Source organism: Lactuca virosa, chromosome 6 (genome assembly GCF_052849685.1).
Source record: "Lactuca virosa cultivar CGN04683 chromosome 6, Lactuca_virosa_CGN04683_v6, whole genome shotgun sequence".
NCBI classification, from domain to species: domain Eukaryota; kingdom Viridiplantae; phylum Streptophyta; class Magnoliopsida; order Asterales; family Asteraceae; genus Lactuca; species Lactuca virosa.
This window is the reverse complement of record NC_136431.1, coordinates 90,495,745-90,517,804: the sequence shown is the minus strand read 5'-3', so window position 1 is coordinate 90,517,804 and position 22,060 is coordinate 90,495,745. Positions and strand designations below refer to the sequence as shown.

General features: G+C 36.1%; 1 pseudogene; it reads left to right on the top strand.

Annotated features, from left to right (window-relative positions):
* The first annotated feature begins 1,062 nt into the window (after positions 1-1,062).
* LOC145121738 (uncharacterized) lies at positions 1,063-4,943 on the top strand (annotated as a pseudogene).
* Positions 4,944-22,060: the final 17,117 nt, after the last annotated feature.

Genomic DNA, 22,060 nt, shown 5'->3' with positions numbered 1-22,060 from the left:
CTCTCACGGATTTAAAACATGTTGTGTTAGAGAGGGTATCCACACCCCTTATAAAGAATTCGTAGTTCCCTTCCCAGTCGATGTGAGATCAGGTGCAACCCACCTTCAACCCTCATTATAGGATTTGACGCCCACTTCAAACACATCGACCCGTACCCTAGCTCTTATACCATGTGTAACATCCCACTTTGGCACGTAACACAATACTGTCCGCTTTGGGCTCCCGACGCAAAAACTTCCCAGGGGGTCACCCATCCCTGAATTGTTCTCGCCTAGGCACGCTTAACAGCAGAGTTCTTATGGGATCTGATGTCCTTACGACTTTAAAACGCATTATTTTAGGGAAGGTATCCACACCCCTTATAAGGAATGCTTAGTTCTCCTTCCCAGTCGATTTGGGATCAGGTGCAACCTACTTTCACCGCTCATTATAGGGTTTCGACGTCCTTGTCGAACACATCGTCCCTTGCCCTAGCTCTGATACCATTTGTAACACCCCCTCCCTGGAAAGCTTTCACGCCGGGAGCCCAAAACGGACAATATTGTGATACGTGCCAGAGGTGGATGTTACAAATGGTATCAGAGCTAGGGCACGGGTCGATGTGTTCGACAGGGATGTCGAACCCTAAAATGGGAGGGGGGTGAAGGTGGGTTGCACCTGATCTCACATCAACTGGGAAGGAGAACTAAGTATTCCTTATAAGGGGTGTGGATACCTTCCATAACACAACACGTTTTAAAGCCGTGAGGGCAGAAGATCCCATAAGAACTCTGCAGTTAAGCATACTCGGGCAAGAACAATTCAGGGATGGGTGACCCCCTGGGAAGTTTTTGCGCCGGGAGCCCAAAGCGGACAATATTGTGTTACGTGCCAGAGGGGGATGTTACAGTAATCATGATTCTTAGAATTTCAAAGTGCTATTATATTCCAAATCTCTAACACCAACCCCATGCATACAGCTAGAGCCATGGTGGATGTTACAGTAATCATGATTCTTAGAATTTCAAAGTGTTATTATATTCCAAATCTCTAACACCAACCGCATGCATACAACTTGAGTCATGGTACAACAAGAGACCATCTTGTACTTGTATGTGAACCATAACCATCCGGAGGTTTTGAAGTTCTTAATTAAGACTACGGGTGATCAAGAATTTATAAACTCTAAGGATAGTCAAGGCAATAATATATTACACCTACTTGTGATTTATAGACAAATTGAGGTACACATACTAAGATCTTTCCACTCTTTTTTCTTTTTTCAGAATTGACGTTGGAAATATATAATGAGTTTTTTTATTTGTGTTTGCAAGACTTATTCGTAATGATTAGCTGGTCCTTTCTTTAACATTTGTTTAGACCATAATTTTCTTGTTACTCAGTACAACAATACAAGTCAACATAGCAAATACAAATTGGGAAACACCAATGGATATATTGGCTCAAGGTCTAAGAGATTTAAAATATAAACAAATATTACATTCCCTAACGTGAGCAAGAGCTGTTGAGGCGAAAATGGGAAATTTGTTCATACATGATCCTCAAAATTCCAGAATCAAAATCGGCATGGATGGCTTAGACTATAATAAGAGACATGTATCTCTTTTCAATTACTTGAAAGAAACCTTTACAAACTCTGATGACTTGTTGGACAAAAAGCAAAACACTTTGATGGTTTGTGCATCATTGATAGCAAGGATGGCCTTTCAAGCAGGTACTAATCTTCTTAATGGCCATTGGCAAGATGACTTATCCACTCATAAGGCTGGATATGCTATCATAGCGTCCAATCATCCAACTTTATACCAATTTTTTCGGGTTTGCAACACGGTAGGTTTTGGTTCGACTCTTAGCATTATCTTGTTTCTTATTAGTGGATTTCATTTTTTGAAGCATCGTGTTTTCTTGTGGGTTATGATGGTTATTGTGTGGATCACTACTATTTCTATGTCACTCACATACTTGGTTTCCATATAGGTTTTGTCACCAAAACCCGAGTGAGAGCAAATAAAGCAAGTGGCATAAGGTATTGTGATAGTGTGGATAGGGTTGATGACTCTTCTAGTTGTTGGACATGTTGGAATAATTCAGCATCAGGGACAAAAATAGCCCTGTGGGTATTTTTGGAAAGTTACCTTTTAAACGTTATTTGTGTTAGTTTATCGGTTTTAGTTTAAATATGGGTATTATTTTATGTGACATCCCTATTTTTCACGGGCAGAAAAGACCGATTTGTTTATGCTTATTTAAAAATTAGAGTATCCTTTTTGAAAAATAGTATTGTGGAATTTTTTCCCAGAAAACATGATAAATATGTTTATCAAATCATTTCTGAATAAATGTATTTTTATTTATATTAAAACATTGGGATGTCATCGTCCATACAGAAACATAAGCATAACGAAATATTACAAGGTAACTCCTTGAATCTCTTTCATATAGTCACCTCTAATACAATAAACTAAGTAGGTCAGGTTGGGAAACCTGGTGAGTACATAGAGTTTTCAACCCACAATAATATAATTATTATGTTTAATCGTCAAATAATTAACCTAATTTCCCATCCCAATTATCTTCTTTATTCTTAAGGATCTAGCCTAAGAATCATCTGTCCTTCATTCATTCTTTCCTAAGGATTGTGTAATGCCCAGGTTTCTGGCTAAGCATTAGTATAATGGTGTAATAATTAGGGTCAACAATTGTAACCTATTTTGAAGAAATGAAGAGGAATAATTTGAGTATTATGTGATTTATGTGCAATACATGTGCTTATAACGATATAATAAAATAATAATAAAATTATGCATCAAAGATAAAATAATAGATAGACCCAATATCTATGAAGAAAGTCGAAGTGGTCGTGAAAAGGATTCCGGAGATATAAATAACGATGAAATCCAACTTATAACGAAGAAGTTATGACCCGTCAAAGTTTTGCGACAAAACCCGCACGGTGTTGTGTATCGTAAAAAGTGAGTTTGCGATAAAATACTTCTTAGCTTTAGCGATCTAAACGAAAGTCATAGTATACATTAAACCAAGAGCGTGCATATAGAGGACGTCCAAATCTGACTTTGTTAGATGAAGTTATGATTTTCTAAGGTTTGGCATATCAATATGCAGCCCGTAAATCGAATTTTAGATCGATCGATTTTTAGCCGACACAACCTAAACGAGAATCGAAGATCTCTTTAATAGGAGCTCAACGATATAAAGAAAGACGAAAACGGACGCTGGACGACAAAGTAATGATTTTTTAACGGACTTTAATTGTCTAACCCTGTTAAAATATAACTTTAAAAATAAATTAAAAATTAGCCGACAGAGACTAAATTAAAGGTGTGGATCATGTCTCTACCTACGCGTGGATATAAAGAACGTCAAAACTAGAGCTCGTATGCGAAAGTTACAAATTTTAGAAAATAATTAATTTTCTTAATAAACTTCGGAGGTGACACGTGGCTAAATCCCAACCGTACCTTCCTCCCCACGACTGTGCACTGGATCGCGAAACGTGTCCAATACGCCCAATGTACCAAGCTTGGTACGCCCCATGTACCGTGTACACCCAACGTACTGCTTAGTTACGCCCCACGTAATGTGAATTCCCAGCCTATAAATAGAGGCGCAAATCACCCATTTTCTTCACACCTTTCCAATTCTCTTCTCCCAATTACTCCCAAACCCTCTTCTCCCTTCCCTAGCACTTCATAAGTGTTAGAAGTAAGTACTAGAGTGCTAGAAGGCCCCAAGAAGAAGACCTTTCGGCTCAGAAGTTCTGCACGAGCAGAGCCCGGTTCCTCGCTAAACCCCCTTGTAAGTGAGTTATGCTTACCCTACTTTAAGTAAAACTTATGTTTAACTTCCTTATCGTTATTATGAACCTATAAAAAAGATTTATCATTGATTCAAATTCGTTATACTGATTGATCTACTTACGGGGATGATGTCTAGGCTGTGATTTAGTAAGTTGTTTAAAGTGAGATTTCCAAACAGTATACTGCATATACCAATTAGACCCTACCTCTGATATGATCCTAACTGGTTGTCCCTTACTTCATAGATCATGAATTAGACTTTGATTTAATGATGAATCCAGACTCATAACTAGTTGCAATAAATATTAGACTAAAATCTAGTGATAATTATACTAGGTTTCGTCGAAGGAAAAGAAAATTATTAGAAGCGAAGCGTTGCCCAAATTTTGAGTCATCACTTTAACAAGTGAGTGCATAGTTACTTTAATCTTACACATAGATATGAAGTATTCAAATATAAATTACGTGCTATGTGTGCATATTATCTGTGTTCTTGATATCTATGCTGGATGAACAAAATATACATGTTTTATTCTATTTAAACTGTATATGTATTTTTATACCTATAATTATGATGGGTAAAGATGGGTAGATGATATAGATGATGAAATGAATGATGAGAGGACACGATGTTTAATATGATTTAGTCATCTAGCAGAGTATAGATGACGACCACAGACTATTATAGACAATCTAGTGGAACGCTGACATGCTCGCAACGTGTAAGTGTTTTTGAACTACGTGTTCACCAGGTGTACTCCATCCCCGTCATGGTTTCCTTTTTGACATATATTGCTTAGGAATCCCCTACACAATGTTGTCATTATGATGATAATCCGTAGGTTAGGTCCCGTAAATTAGATGCTTTATGGACATAAAGTGAGAATAATGGGAACGGGTAATCGGGTTGAATGATTTGATGAAATTAATGAACTTAATTATTGTGGGTTGAAAAACTTATGTGCTCACCAGGCTCGCAAGCCTGACCCACTCAGTTTCTTGTATTATAGGCAGTGACAAAGGAGGACATGAGTGTTGATCTGATGAGAGATCTATAGGCCATTAGAATAATATATGTTTGTAAGGCCTGTATTATTTCTGTTTATGCTTATCTATTGTATTGACAATGACATCCCAATGTTTTTAATATAGTGAAATACATTTCTTCGGAAATGCTTTGATAATATACTTATCATATTTTTGGGAACAAATTCCGCAACATTATTCTTCAAAAGGATACTCTGATTTAAAAAAAAGCATAAACAAATCGGTCTTTTTCTGGCTGTGAAATTGGGAATGTTACAGATTGTCCTAAAGAATAGGCATGAAGTTCATCGTTGTCAGGGTTTATCTAACTGGAACTAAATCCATAGTTGACAATGTTATCTCTTAGGCACTAAATTCATAGCTGCCAACGTTTATTTGTGAGGTGCTAAGTCCATAGCTACCAACGTTCATCTATAGGGAACTCAATCCATAGCTTGATGGGTTATAGAGGTTACAACACAATGCATTAAGCGGAAAATTATTCAAAGAATTCAAATAAATTAGGGCACATGCAACGTAGTTGGATCTATGTCTTTCAAGTAATGCAACATACTATGAACCCTAGGTTATAAAAACTTTCTATGATCTAATTAACTTATAAGAACAAGAAAAACTAACCTTTAAAATTGTTGTAGTAAACAATATTGAATTCCTCCTTGAAAACCATTGGTAGCAAGCGCCATAAGTGTCGCGTCTCTAATGGTTCAGAAATTAACCCTAGCAACCAAGGAAAATTATAAAGAGAGAGGGAGAGGAGAATTCTAAATTTCATCCAACGCACTTAGAAGGAAGGCTTGGCCAAAATTCAACCCTAATGAGGGTTTATATAGGCGTCAGGAAGGTACTGGATAAGGTATGTATCTCTAAGAAAACCCTAATCCCTTTACTTCCTCCCAAAGGCATCCAAGCCACCCTTAGAGCACAAGGAAACCCTAGGAGCACTCTAGATTTCGTTTCCCCTCTCTAAGGAGGTTCTAGAATTGCCAAATGCTCAACTATTGAACATTGTCACCATTAGTCCCTACACTTTTAATTAATTCATTTAACCCTAAAATTAATTGCAGATTAATTTCTGATTAAATATTAATTAAACAATATGATTTATAATTAATATATTATTTTCATAATACATTAATAAATCATTTATTTTGATTTCTAATAAATTTATTAACCAAGTAATAAATTAATAAATCATTCTTCTCTCTCTCTTAAAGTCATCCTATTCAATTGCCAGGTTTGAAAGAAGCCCAAAAGGATTGTTGTAACGCCCGTGTTTCTAGGCTAGGCATTAATATTGACGTAATAGTCTAGGTTAACCTTTGTAACTTATTTTGAAGAAATGAAAAGGAATTATGTGAATATTATGTGTTTTATGCTTAATTATTAGGATTTAATTAATTAAGAATAAAAATGAGCGTATAAAATAAATATTAGATAAAGCCGATATCTATTAAGAAATTTGTAGTGGTCGTGACAAGGATTCCGGATATATAAAGAATACCGAAATCCGAGTTATAACGAAGAAGTTATAACCTGTCGAAGTTTCGCGACAAAACCGGCACGGTGCCGAATGACGTAAAAAGTGAGTTTTTGATAAACTATTTTTTAGCCTTGGTGATCTAAACAAAAGTCGTAGTGTTCGTTAAACCGAGAGTATGCATAAAAAGAACGCCCACATCTGACTTCGTATGAGGAAGTTATGATTTTTCTAAGTTTCAGCTTATCAGTAGACAGTTAAAAACTCGAATTTTAGATCGAGGGATTTTTAGCCGACACAAACTAAACGAGAATCGAAGGTCTCGTCAATAGAAGTACAACAGTAAAAAGACAGACGAAAACGGACGTCGGATGAAGAAGTTATGAATTTTTAACGGATTTCCTGTCCTGGTCTGTTAAAAATAATAATATTAAAATTAAAGTCAAAATTAGCCAACGAAGTCTAAATGGAAGTTGTAGAGCGTAATTTTACCTACGCGTGCATATAAAGAACGTCAAAAACGGATCCCGTATGCGAAAGTTATGGATTTTAGAAGTTTTGGCACAAAAATCAAGAAAAAACACGAAATCCGAGAAATTTGGCATAGTCATGCTTCGGCCACGTCACCCTCGCTCGTAGCACACCACGTGTCCGAATTGCTGGGTCACCCGAGGCTAGCTGGCAAAGCGTGTCGCACCATCCTCGCACCGAAGGCTCGGCCAATCAGAAGCTGCCCCGTGCCTTCTCCGTGTCCGATCTCGGTGAGTCATCCGAAGCTGGACCAATCCGAAGACCACACGTGTCCGAGCCTCGCACCGCCATCATCCTTCCCTCGCCTCCGAACCTCGCAGCTGCGACGCGTGTCTCCTTCTCATTGCTTCGGATCCGAGGCTCGCCCCTATAAATAGAAGGGTGCGAGACCTCCCGGGTACATTTTGGAAAAATGTCATTTTTCACCCCTTAAACAATATTTCTCCCATTCCAACTTCCCCCAAAGCCCCGGTATTATACCAAACACCCAAAATACGTTCCGAAGTGCCCGAAGACCCGAAAAAATTTATATTTTCGGTTTTGAAGCCCAACCCTCGCAGAGCCCGATTTCTCAATAAAACTCCCGGTTTTATTAGAAACGATCGTTTTAGGAAACGAAGTGCTGCCCACTTATTATTAAATCAAGTGAGTGTGTAGTCACTTTCACCTTACACATAGATATGAAGTATTTTCTTTATAATACGTGTTATGTGTAATTATATTAATTGTTTATTTGAGGTGACTGTTGAATAGATGTTTTATACAGGTTTTAAACTGTATATGTATTTTATCTACAAATATGTTGGGTAAAACATGGGTAGATGAAATAGTCGATGTGTGTTAAAATGGTGAGAGGCCTCGATGTTGTTGTTGTTGTGGTTGTTGTAGTCGTCTAGCGGAGTATAGATGACGACCACAGACCTTTCTAGATAGTCCAGTGGAACACTAGCAGGTTCGCAACTTGTAGGTGTTGGTGAACTATATGTTCATTGGCGTACTCCATTCCCCTCATGGTTTCCTTTAGGACATGTATGGCTGAGGAGTCCCCTTAGCAGTAGTGTCCATCCCGATGATATTCCTTAGGCTAGGTCCCTTGTGATAAGTGTTTAGGGACGTAAAGTGAGGATAACGGGAATGGGTAATCAGGGTTATTGTTGATTGATGAATCTGATAGATTTATTATTATTGTGGGTTGAAAACCCTATATGCTCACCAGGCTCCCAAGTCTGACCCACTAAGCATTTTATATTACAGGTAGTGGATCCCGAGCATAGTCGGATGATGATGAGAGATTTTTGGATTATATGCCAGTAGTTGTAAATAGCTGTTGTAAGGCTTATAATGTCTTGTTTATGCTTTTGATCTGTATCGGAACATGACATCCCGAGGTTTTGATATAAAAGGAAAATATATACTTTCTTAAAGAAAGGTTTTGATAAATTTTTATCATGTTTTTTTTTCGGGACCAATTCCACAACATCTTTTAAAAGGATTTTTCTAACTTTATTTTAAAAAGCATAAATTAAATCGGTCTTTTCTGGCTGAGAAATTAGGGGATGTCACAGTTGGTATCAGAGCATTAGTTTCAGCGAACTAGGAATATGTAGGATTTCTAGACTTAAACTTAGAATGCTAAGTGATGATTGTGAGATGAGTGTCTACCATATTTTAGACACGAGCACTAGTTTATTTTAGGAAAGATGCCTAAAATGCTTTTATGTGCTAAATGCTATATGTTTGCCATATATGCCATTATTTGTTCGGATCTATGGTCTGTTGCCGACCGGATCTGGAAACCTTATGTGTGTAGGATTTTAAGCGTACGATTACGATATTAGAACTAACATGTAAACGTTTCGGAGTGATAAGGAGAATTTAAGTATCTATCGAGGATAAAGATCTAAATTCTCCTTATTCGGTATATAGATTATAATGGCAAGAACCCGAAGTGGAGCTGGAAATGCAAATAGAAACCAACAACCTCAACCCCAAGTGGTGGAACAGGTGCCTATAGCAGGAGCTGCACCAGAACCCATCACCATGGCTGGAGTACGAGCCATGATTCAGTCAATGATGGCTGAACAAAGGGAGGAAATGAGGCAAATATTGCTGAACAACAGGGATGAACCTTCAATTCCTGTTGAACAACCTGAATTAAATGACGATCAATCTGAAGAAGGAAACAACAGTAGATCTGTTGGTCATAGTGAACCGCTTGTGGTTGGGAGAAATAACCACGAGGATAGAGTGGAGAGAAATGGATGCAAGTATAAAGACTTTATGACTTGCAAGCCATCAACCTTCACTGGAAAAGAAGATCCCGTCGGAGTAATGGATTGGATCTCGGAAATGGAATTGGCTTTCATGACATGTGGTTGCCAAGGCAAGTTACAAAACACATTTGCAGTGCGTCAGTTCAGAGGAAGTGCTGCTCGTTGGTGGAACACTATGGGGAAAACCCTAAGCCCTAATGAGCCACTGCAACTGACTTGGGCAGAGTTCTTGGTGCACTTCAAGCACAAGTACTGCTCGGCCCAAAATGTGCTAGAGCTAGAAAACCAATTTCTGATGGTGAAGAAGGGAAGTATAACCGTTGATGAATACACAAATAACTTCACAGAAAAAATGGAGTTTGCTTTGCGTATTGTCCCAGATGAGCTGACAAAAATTGATAGGTACGCAAAGGGACTTTCATGGGAGTATGCGGTGCCAGTACGTCAGACACTTACTTTGGAGGCAGCTATCTGGGCTGCCAAGTCTATTGAAGATATGATTAAGGGGAGAGCCTCCGGCAAGGTTGAAGTTGGCGAAAAGAGAAAGTTTGAAGGAACTTCAGGTTCCAATAAAAAGAGCAAATTCTCGAAGACTGGTTCAAGGAAATTCGGAGGAGGAGCCGAAGCCAAGTGGTGTGACAAGTGTAAGAAGAAACATGCTGGGAAATGCAGCGAGGGAGTCACTTCTTACAAATGTGGAAAGCCTGGGCATTATGCCAATGAATGCACCTTCAACGAACCGCATACCGCCCTTGACAGTTGTTTAACAGCTTTAGTCACATCCTGTTCTAGTCCTTTTTCCTTCTTAATGCCCTAGGCATTTAGAAAAATTAGAACATGTGAATATTATAACATATGTAATAAATCCTATATGTGAAGCATATGGGATTCGATACATAAGGACCTGATATCAGATCAGTCTCTTGCTATAATATTTCCATATATCGAATTTCCTTTGTTGAATCATTTCAACACGATATTCATATATGTACATGACTAAGTTTTATTAAAACTTTAATCTAAACTTTTAGATTTGAAATAAAGTATAAATTCTCTCTCCCCAAATCTTATTATAGCGAAACAAATTTTCAAATATTGCAACTTCCAAAATGAAAACTTTGTTTCCTACCAATAGCATTGCCAACTTTCAACACTTAGCATAACAAATATGTTCCCATTAGCATAACAATTATGCTCCGACTAGCTTTGACATGTATCCATAAATCAAGTGGACTTCTATAAATCAATACTTTTGACTCCCTTACTACAGTTTAAATTTCTGATATGTAGTGCTTCGATAAGTCTTCATCTAGACTTCTTAAGCTCATACACCTTTCATTTGATAGCATATGTGTGTGTGTTCAAACCATTTCAGAACTTATAGTTATAAGTCCTGAACGTTCAAACTATTTCTTGCCATTTCTCACAATTGGAACTATGAAAAGGGATGATGTAATCATATGCGAATTTCAGAACGCAATTGTCACAACTACTAACCATAATGATATTAATAAGATTTAAAATCCACTAGCGAAAGTGTTTTCTCATAATCATTTTCATGAATTAGAGTGAAACCTTTTGCCACCTAGATTTTATGGTGTATATGTTCCCATCCATGTGAAGGAACATTGCTCGACATATAAGTTTTTCTGTCAAGGAACATTCCTCGACAAGCAAAAAACAAATATTTAAAAGTTAGCGTGGATTTTTGTCAAAAAAACACTTCATTGAATTGGTCTTAGTTCATCATTTGTTTTTAAATAAATAAAACATCATAACTACCAATTCCAAATATGCTAGAGTAAGAAAACATTATTACTCCACATTTTATGAGGTGTTATAAACCTACTTAGTATGAAATAAGCTTCAAGATAAAATTTGTAGTTACTAGAGTATGACTCTAAAGCTTGATTGGAAACGAAGTATGACTCATCTCTCGATTAAACCATTTAAACAATATTTGATTCCTCTTCTTAGTCAAACAATTGCACTAAGATGTTCTTCGAGGATGAATTGTGACATAGTTCCACAATCATTAAGATGAGCACAAAACACGATACTAAAGTAATCTCCTCTCCTTTTAGATTGGAGAAACTTTTATCTTTCTGCCTAACAGATTCTTCATATTCGTTTTACTACTCTTTGAAAACTTTTCAAAGTGTCTAAATTATGCTTAATCTTATAAACACAACCATGTTTACTGAAACATCAGTAAGCCATGACGGATAGAGTTATCATCCTTTGTGGTGGATCCCAGGAGTCCATATCAATATGTACTAGATCCAATAGTCCTTCACTTTGACTCACACAAACATGTGATTAACGAATTAGTCTTAATCTTCCAACGATCAAGATTCTCATACAACACACAATTCGAATTGTATGACTCCAAATTTCTATCCAATTGAAACTCGAGTGATGAGATTTCCTTTTCACTTGGTTGATTATGACATTTCCACAAACGACATAATTAAGAATCAAATCCATACTTAATATGGCTAGAAATGTAACCACCAATTTTCATAAATGCCATTTCAAGGAAATATAAAGTAACTATATAAACCAAAATTTCACTTTTATTGATAATAAACGAAAATTTGGAACTTCTCCTCACAATTTAAATATATGAAAACTATGTTTCTAGATATTTCCTAGCAATCTATTAATCTATCATAACTCCTAAGCATTAGCTTCTAAAATCTGATCATCGAACCATGCTACCAAAATCCATCTTTCACTATCAGATTCAACTTACTCTTCTTAAGCTTCCTTCTTTCTCTTAGATCCTACAAAAACATCAAAATGTGACTATCACATCATGTATATAGCATCTATAAATAGGAACTTAATAATGAAGTTAGATAGTGGATGTACCTGAAGTAGAGTCATACGACTTGACTTTACCATCTCTGAGATCTTTCAGGTATTCTGGGCAGCTTCGCATCCAATTTCCCTTCAATTGGCAATAGAAGCATATGGACGTTTGAGGAATAACACATGGGACTATCTTAGAACTAGCCTTTTCTATACCATATGGTCAAATAGTTTGACCTTGGCCGATCCCTTTCCATTAGGAAGAGAAACCTTTTCTAGACTATCAATGTTGCCTTTGTTAATGTCCATGGAAAGTTTGGAGAAAGATCTTTCAAACATTTTTGCTTAACTTGAGCTCTTAAGCATTTCTGCTTCAGCAGCAATCAACATATATGTTGGATCAATTAGGGTCACGTAGTGGTCCCTCATACAATACATTTTGATGAACAGACTATATGATTCAGGAAGCGAAAGTAGAACCAAGTCAATGGCTAGCTCCCTTGGGAAAACGACATCCAACATCCCCAATCTGTCAATGTGCAACTTCATTTTCAGAACATGGGCACACACAGACTTTCCTTCTTGATGTCTACATGCCAACAGGGCTTGAGTGACTTCGTACTTTTCAACTTGAAGAATGCATGAATTGGGGAGAGTCATTGGAGGAGGTGGATGAAGAGCTGGAGAAGCATGATTTCCAGTTCCACCATTGCTTGAAGAAGGGAACATTCTTTCACCTTGATCAACATGTGGAAGATCATCTTCAGAAGGAAAACCATTTCCAGAAGGGCGAGGAGAACCATTGTTTTCTGAACTTGACATCTATATTAGGAGAAAAGAGAATTCAAGTTAGTTGATTTTAATTCTTAATTATCAACCCAAAAATTTAAATTAAGGCTAGGATCCATATTTTCGATTAGAACTTTGAAGAGGGATGCCGTAATCAAACTCAAATCTATTTTCGGTCGGTAAAGCAATTACCAATTTCAATCTTACTGAAACTCCTAGATCTTTGAGATTCATTGAACTATTCATTGGCATGTTTAATCTTGATTATGCTCTCACTTTGTGACCGGGATGCCGATGATCACAAATGAGATGTGAATAACCATGCAAATTTTCTTGGTACTCTCGATGTCATTTATCATCTAATTAATGCGCCGGTTAACCACACATGCTCCATTAATCAACGATAATTTACGAGACACCCATTTCCAACAATATTAGTCCCATATTAGTGTGTCGGTTAACCACACATGCTCCACTAACGACCAATAAGGTGCAATGTGCAATTTCATGGATTATCATCAAATTCACATTTTTCCTAAAGTAACTAACAGTGGGATTTTAGAAAATGGCTTAGTTACTTTTCATCATTATACTTTTAATGAGGATTCATTTTTCCTATCGACCCGTTCGGCTAACGACCCTCCACCATACAAGAGAGCGGTGGGAAAGAACGGATACCCAATGACGGTCATTTTATAGACCGCTTCCATAAACTCCCCTTATAGTATGGCTTAGTGAATGAGGCGTACTAGCAGTTCGACTGACTTTTCTTATACGTATAATATATGTTAAACTCTTAATTATATATATAGTATAAGGTGAATTTTAAACATTTAAAGTTTCAACGATTTAATCTTTTAATAAATTTAACCTTTAATTTAATTAAATTTAAACCATACATGAATTTATCAATTATCCTTTAATTAATCATTTAATTAAATTATTAATACCATCCTTAAATATATATTTTAAGGTTTACATTTTAAATTTCAAAAATTAAACTTTTTAATTTAAATCTAAAACAACCCAATAATATTTGAAATTAATTATTCAGTGCAATTAATAATCAAATTAAATATTTAAACACTTAAAAAATCAATTATATTAATCACCAAGTAATTAATCAAGTCAAATATTTTTTTCCTAATTTGTAGGCATTTAAATCGTCATGATATATATGGCAAAATCGGATTTGGCAATTAAATATAGTAGATAATCATCCAAGAAATTAAATATGGCAGATTAGGCACATATTTTTCGGATCTGGCCAAGCTCACGTCATGAGCCTTATAGCTCACATCGTGAGACCTGATAATCAGCAAGACAGAATTGCATTCGATTGAGTTCACGTCGTGAGCCACTGTGCTCATGTCGTGAGCTGTGATTAAATCAAAAACAGGTTTGTTTTGATTCACCAATGTGCAAATATAAGAAATACAACCCATGACTCTGATACCACTGATGGGTTATACAGGTTACAACACAATGCACTAAGCGGAAAATTATTCAAACAATTCAAATAAATTAGGGCACATGCAACCTAGTTGGATCTATGTCTTTCAAGTAAAGCAACATACTATGAACCCTAGGTTATATAACTTTTCTATGATCTAATTAACTTATAAGGAAAAGAAAAACTAGCCTTTAAGATTCTTGTAGTAAACAATCTTCAATTCCTCCTTGAAAACATTTGGTAGCAAGCGCCACAAGTGTCGCGCCTCTAATGGTTCACTAACAAACCCGAGCAACCAAGGAAAACTATATATATATATATATATACATATAGAGAGAGAGAGAGAGAAAGATAGAGAGAGATAGAGAGAGGAGAAGTCTAAATTTCGTCCAAGGCACTTAAAAGGAAGGCTTGGCCGAAATTTAACCCTAATAGGGTTTATATAGGTGTCAGGAAGGTATTGGATAAGGCATGTATCTCCATGATAACCCTAATCCCTTTACTTCCTCCCTAAGGCATCCACGACACCCTTAGAGCCCCAAGAAACCATAGGATCACACTAGATTTCGTTCCCCCCTCTCTAGGGAGGTTTTAGAATTGCCCAATGCTCAATTATTGAACATTGTCACCTTTAGTCCCTGCACTTTTAAATAATTACTTTAACCCCAAAATTAATTCCAAATTAATTTCTTATTAAATATTAATTAAACAATATGATTTATAATTAATATATTATTTCATTAATACATTAATAAATCATTTATTTTGATTTCTAATTAATTTATTAACCAAGTAATAAATTAATAAATCATTATTCTCTCTCTTAAAGTCATCATATTCAATTGTCAGGTTTGAAGTAAACCCAAAAGGACTGTGCTACTATCAATTCAAGTTTATACCAATTATAGTTATGGGCTTAGACACCTAATCCAACATAGCTGTCAACGTTTATTTGTAAGGCACTAAGTCGATAGCTACCAGGGTCTTTAGAGTACATCTGGTGAACACGTCGTTCACAAACACCTACTGGTTACGAGCCTGCTAGCGTTCCTATGGAATGTACGTCATACATTCATTGTGTGCGGCTAACTTTTATATCTTATAAAAATCATTTCTAGTTCATACGGAGTCGGATTTCTATGAAATTTATACTATCGGGATTGGGAAGACGTGTACTTTCTAAATATATATATATATATATATATATATATATATATATATATATATATATATATATATATATATATATATATATATATATATATATATATGTTTTGGCGCACTTATTTTTACGATTTACGGACGATTCTACTGATTTTTCCTATTTTATTATATTATAACAATCATGAAACACATAATATTCATATAATTCTTCTTTATTACATCAAATAGGTTACAATTGTTGACCCTAGCTATTACTTTGGTTAAAATTATTTATCCTAGATCATCTTCTATAAAAAAAGCATTTTTAACGCTTATTATATCTTAATTGACTAGCCCGAATCTGTGGGTGTTACAATTATCTCCCCTTAGGATGATTACATCCCAGAATCATCAATAAAACGGGGCTTGTATAATGAATCTGTACATTTCCTTTCCATCCTAGGTGGTAATCGTAACTCTTATGTCCTTTCAAATTAGTATCTAACTCTATGACTCTTTGACTGCTGGCGGTGCGAAATCTTGCACCCGCTCTTTATCCTATGTTGAAATTTCAATTGTAACCTCCGAGTTACAAACTTCGTCCTTATTGGAGACTCCCGCTTCTTAAACATACTTATCTTAAGATAAGGTATTTACTTCGATTATCGTAACAGTCCGAAGGGTCATGTTCTAATGATCTCTCATCGTATGATGCAACGCTTAGACTCTAGTCTTTTTTAGTCAGATTCCAGAATGGAAGATACCTTCCTTCATGTTCTAATGTGATATAATCACATTCTAACATGTAGCACTTCTAGCTACAAGCTTATTATTTTAATGGTGATCACGATACTTCTATTGATCACTTCGATTATCTTTTACTTCAATATTCTAGCTTAAGACGGATGCTACATCGAACTTGGTTCTTTGAACCACATACAATACTTATCTTAGCCGGACTCGATTTGATATGACTACTAGGGTCGGAATAACAATCATCATCTTAGTCATTAACGAAATTATGGTAACGACGGACATGAACAAAACAGAATCAATTACTAGCGCCTTGGTAACCTTGTGACTTTCCCTGATCCAAGTGCGAGTCATGTGCTTTCGGTAGTATAGGCCTCTACTACTGCTGCACCCCCGAACCGTCGGAACGGACGGCGGAAACGTCCGGGGGCGGGTGACGTCATGCGTAGTATCACAACAGTTGTATCATAGTAAGCGAAGTAAACACAACCATTAAATTATAATAAGAATATTTACATTGTTTGAAAACATAGTTTGTTCATAACAGTATATAACAACAGTAAAAGACGTGACTCCAAAATGCTCTGTCTTCTCCAAAAGTTGGCAAGAGTACCTGTCTATTGTTGCCCTGAGAATACAAGTAGTTTGAAAGAGTATCGGCATAAAGCTGGTGAGTTCATAAATGTTTAGTTCTGGTGAAAGAAAAGTTTCTTTGAGCCTTTGAAAAGTGTTTCCCAAGAAAATCCTGTATTTTCTTATGAAAGATGTATGATTAACCATTAGTTGTATGTTAAACAGTTCGTTTATGAAAAGTTGTGTTCTCCCAGGAAAATCCTATATTTTTCCTTAAAAGTTGATAGTTGGTTATCTGTTCTTGTCTGAGGTGTACAAGTATCTACCATACTTGTATCGTTAGATGTAGTTTCCTTGAAAAACCCTGTTTGCTCTCTGCGAGGTGTGTTAGCCTTATTACATAAATAAAACTAATAAATAAGTAGTGAACTAAATCCTAAGGGTATTATCAATACCCTCTAGTAATCAAATCGGTTATTACTTTGAGGTTAGTTCACTTGTTTCATTATTACAAAAGTAAGTTCTGTTATCTAGGTTGCGAGTGTCATAACCGTACTTAGACTTGATATGGCATGAAACGGGGCCAGTATCTTTTATGACTTTGTCACCCGTAGACCTGACGGTCCCACTGTAGCTAGCAGCGAGGTGCGGGATAGTCAGTCCCGTATAGATCTATACACAACAGTCACGCTCTCCCTAAAAGAGATTCTGGTTACAAGTGCTAGTCCTACACTCTCGAATTCGGTGGGAGTGTTACCAAGGACGTGTCTCGAACTTTAGACTAACAAGTTGCATGTAATAATACCGAAAATCTTGTTTATGATTTGTATGAATCCTTATTAAAATATCACATTTTATGGCAAGGTTCACAAATTCATTGCTTTAGTTTTGAAAACTGTTTCTACGAGTTGATTTCTTAATCGTTTGGTAAAACTGATTTCTGTGTTAAAAGCATGTATTCCTCCCTGAAAACATGAAAAACTCTGAAAAAGCGTAGGGGTATGAACTCACAATTTGACGTGGGATTCGAGTGTAAGTTGCTAGGAATTGCTGAGTGTCAAATAACGATTCGGGCACAAACGGATCCTATTTAGCATGTAAAAGTACATATATGCATTAGGTGAGGGCTTAACACTATTTGTTATGGAAAGAAATCATCCTAGGGACCATGAAACACTTGAAACTTAGTGTTAGAATCGCATGTGATTTGAAAATGGGGAGTTTGCGGTCGTAAAAGGAGTATACGGTCAAGGGTTTGCGGCCCAACAGGGTTTACGGCCCATATGTTTACGGCTCAAGTGTTTGCGGTCAGTGGGTTTACGGCCATAAACACTTGGTGAAAGGTGCGATTTTCGGTGTTTCAAGGTCCTTTCTAGCCTTCTGGAAGTGTTCAAAGCTTCGTGCCCAGCTCAAGGAAGAGTTTATAGGTCAATAATCGACCAAAAATGGAGTTTACGGCCATTGAAGGGTGTACGGCCGTAAACACCCAGTTCATGCGTTTCAGGTCGATTTTTAGGCGAAAAATCGATGGTTTCTAGTAGATAACAAGTACAGATGGTAGTTACTTACTGTTAAGAAGCTTTGAATGAGGTTTTTAGCCACCAAGAACTAGTGTGTGTTCTTGGTGTTCTTGGTGAGAGAGAAAATCTAGAAAAAGATGAGTTTTAATGAGATAAGAACATGGATTCATCAATAGAAAAGGATTTGTAACAACATTCAAGGTGGAAAAACACTTACATCTTGAAGATCTTGGAGAGAATTCGATGGTAGAGAGAGAAAGCCTTTGGAGTGTGTAACGTGAGAAATGAAGGCCACTCATCCCTTATACATGGGTGAGTTTACGGCCAAGGGGTGGGGTGGAGGGTTTACGGCCGTAAACAGGGTTTATGGTCATAAACTGAGTTTGCGGCCGTAAACTCCTCTCGAAGGGTTGTTTGGCCCGGATGCTATGCTTTGACTTAGAAAACCTTGTTTTTGAATCCAAAACTCGATTGAACTGAGCTTAGAATATTCCGTTAGACCAAAAATAATACTAACGTGAACGGAAATAAATCTGAATTGATTTATTTAAAACATAAGGTCCTTCCCAAATTAAGAAATTTGACGGAATTAAATAAAAACCCAAATTTTATTAATGGAAACTGGGTAAGGATAACGGAAAAAGTTTCGGCTTGTCACAACTAACTTTCACACCTACTCATACTCGTCCCAAGAATTGCCTCGTAATCCCCAAGTTCTTATTTCCTAAAATCAAAAAATGATTTAGCTCAGTTGGCGGTGGAAACTATACTAGGACTTCTTCCATGTGTATCTTAAAATGTGTCCAAATAATCTTAAAATTTTCCATAAAATCTACTAGGATTTCTTCCATGCGTATCTTCAACAACAATTCTGATTCAACTCAGTTGGTGGTGGAAACTCCAGATGATAGGATAACTTCAGGAATTACATCAATAGTTCTATCATTCCGCCAATCAAATGTGTACATTTGGATGTACCGTACTCCTCTAGATGTAGTGTTATTTTATCAGATGCATTCTAAAGGCACGATACCACTCTTAGGATAACTTCTGATTGGTTTCATTCACTATCGTAAGCCTTCTCATTTCCTTCATTTACTCAATTCGCTACGAATCTTCACCATGACGTTATGTTCATGGAAGCATGTGTTCAGTGTATCGGGACAAGAATATAGATAGAGAAGGTTTAGACGTGTAATCCTCTTTATTACTCCGAAAAGTTACATGCCATTTCTAATACCATAATTAAACATTTAGAAACCTGAAAACATAAAATTTTCGGATCCGGTCGTAAATAGGACATACATCCAATCAAACAATAGCATCATAACAAATATAAGGCATCTTATAGCGTAAATCATTTAGCACATAAAAGAAATTTAGGCATCGTCCCTAAATAAGTTAGTACTCGAGTCTATTTAGGCATACTTCCTAAATATAGTAGACACTCATCTTACAATCATTGCTTAGCATTATAAGTTTAAGTCTAGAATTTTCCTAAAATTCCTAGTTCGCTTAAACTAATGCTCTGATACCAACTGTGACATCCCCATTTTTCTCGGCCAGAAAAGACCGATTTGTTTATGCTCATTTAAAAATCAGAGTACCCTTTTTGAAAAATTGTATTGAGGAATTTGTTCCCAGAAAATATGATAAAGATGTTTATCAAAGAATTTCCGAAGAAATGTATTTTAATTTATATTAAAACATTCGGATGTCATCGTCAATACAGAAACATGAGCATAACGAAATATTACAAGCCTTAAAGTAATTAAACTAGTGGCCTAATGCTCCTTGAATCTCTCAGCAGAATGTATCTTTCATATAACCACCCATGATACAATAAACTAAGTGGGTCAGGCTGGGAAACCTGGTGAGTACATAGGGTTTTCAACCCACAATAATATAATTATTATGTTTAATCATTAAACAATAAACCCAATTTCCCATCCCCATTATCTTCTTTATTCTTAAGGATCTATCCTAAGAATCATCTATCCTTCATTCATTCATTCCTCAGGATTTTCCTAAGGAATAGGCACGAAGTCCAACGCTGCCAGGGTTTACCTAATAGGCACTAAGTCCATAGTTGCCGATGTTATCTATTAGGCACTAAATCCATAGCTGCCAACGTTCATTTGTAAGGCACTAAGTCCATAGCTACCAATGTTCATCTATAGGGCACTAAGTCCATAGTTGTCAACGTTCATTTGTAAGGCACTAAGTCCATAGCTTCCAGGGTTTTTAGATTACATCTGGTGAACACGTCGTTCACAAACACCTACAGGTTGCGCGCCTACTAGCGTTCCTCTGGACTGTCTAGAATAGTCTGTGGTCGTCGTCTATACTCTGCTAGATGACTGGATCACCGTTAAAGTCAAGGCTTCTCATCATCTTTCACCTCTCATCATCTATATCATCTTTTATCTCTCATCATGAATCTACCTATCTTTAACCAATATATTTATAGGTATAAAAATACATATACAGTTTAAATCACGTAAAAACATGTATAAATCGTTCATCTAGCATAGATATCAGGAACACAGATAATAAGCACATATAGCATGTATTAATATTTAATAATTCATATCTATGTGTAAGATAAAAGTAACTATGCACTCACTTGTTAAAGTGACGATTCGAAATTCGGACAGCGCTTCATGTCACATCTAAGAAATTTTAGACCTAGCAAAGTCAAAACCCTAACCAAGTACTAGTGAAAACCACATTGCAATCCTTGTTGCATTGTACCATCTGTAGCCTTAGGACATGTCTATAAACTAGGAACTAAGTATGGATTTAAACCTAAGTTGATTTAAGCTAAATTATATCAACACAAAACAAAAGATTTAAACTTGAACCATGAAATAACCCACGATACTTCAGTTTTCAGCCTAAGAATCTAATGTCAAGTAGTTTACGGTCCAAGGAATCAAAGTACAAGGTTGTTTTCGGTTTTAAATCATGAAACATTGGGTTTTCGGTCACCATGACCGAAATCTCAATAGCTAAGACCATTAGGGCCGTAAACACAAAAGTATAGAACCGAAATCTCTAGTGTTTTAAGTGGAAAAATGGCCGAAAACCCCTCATAATATCTAGATATTTTAGCCACTTGATTTGTCATTTGTTTTCCCAATATGATAAGTTACACATACCAATGCAAACCTTATCTCATTCACCCTATATAATACACGGTTTGGAAATCAATTCAAAATGAGTTTCCGGTTTGTCTTTGACCGAAATCACTTCACTCTTTGAATCAAAACCGCAAACCCTCATTCTTGTTGACTTTAGGACCAAAATCAATATCTTTGAAGGTAGGTAAGTGATTTCGGTCATGCTAGATGGAAATTACCTCCTTTTGGACGAAAACTTCCTTTGAATATTTAGATATTTAGTCCTTTAGGCGGTGATACTCATTCCAAGAGCATAAGTTTCATATCCCAACGTAAGCATCACAATTCCATATATATATATATATATATATATATATATATATATATATATATATATATATATATATATATATATATATATATATATATATATATATATATATATATATATATATATATATATGAACCGAAAACCATTCCTCACAATTTACATCTTAAAGCTGAAATCCTTCCATTTGCTCTCAAAATTCATAAGGAAATCATCATATTTTCAAAAAACTTACCCAGTTAACCTTAAAATCTTCATAGCATACCAAAGAACACTTCACATCTGCATTCAAAATTCCCAGGAACTCTTTTGCACCTTGTAAGTATTTAATATAAACAAGTGTTAATTAACACTTTATATTATTAGATTAACTAATTTGAACACAATATTATGTGTTTAAATATTATTAGGATACGAC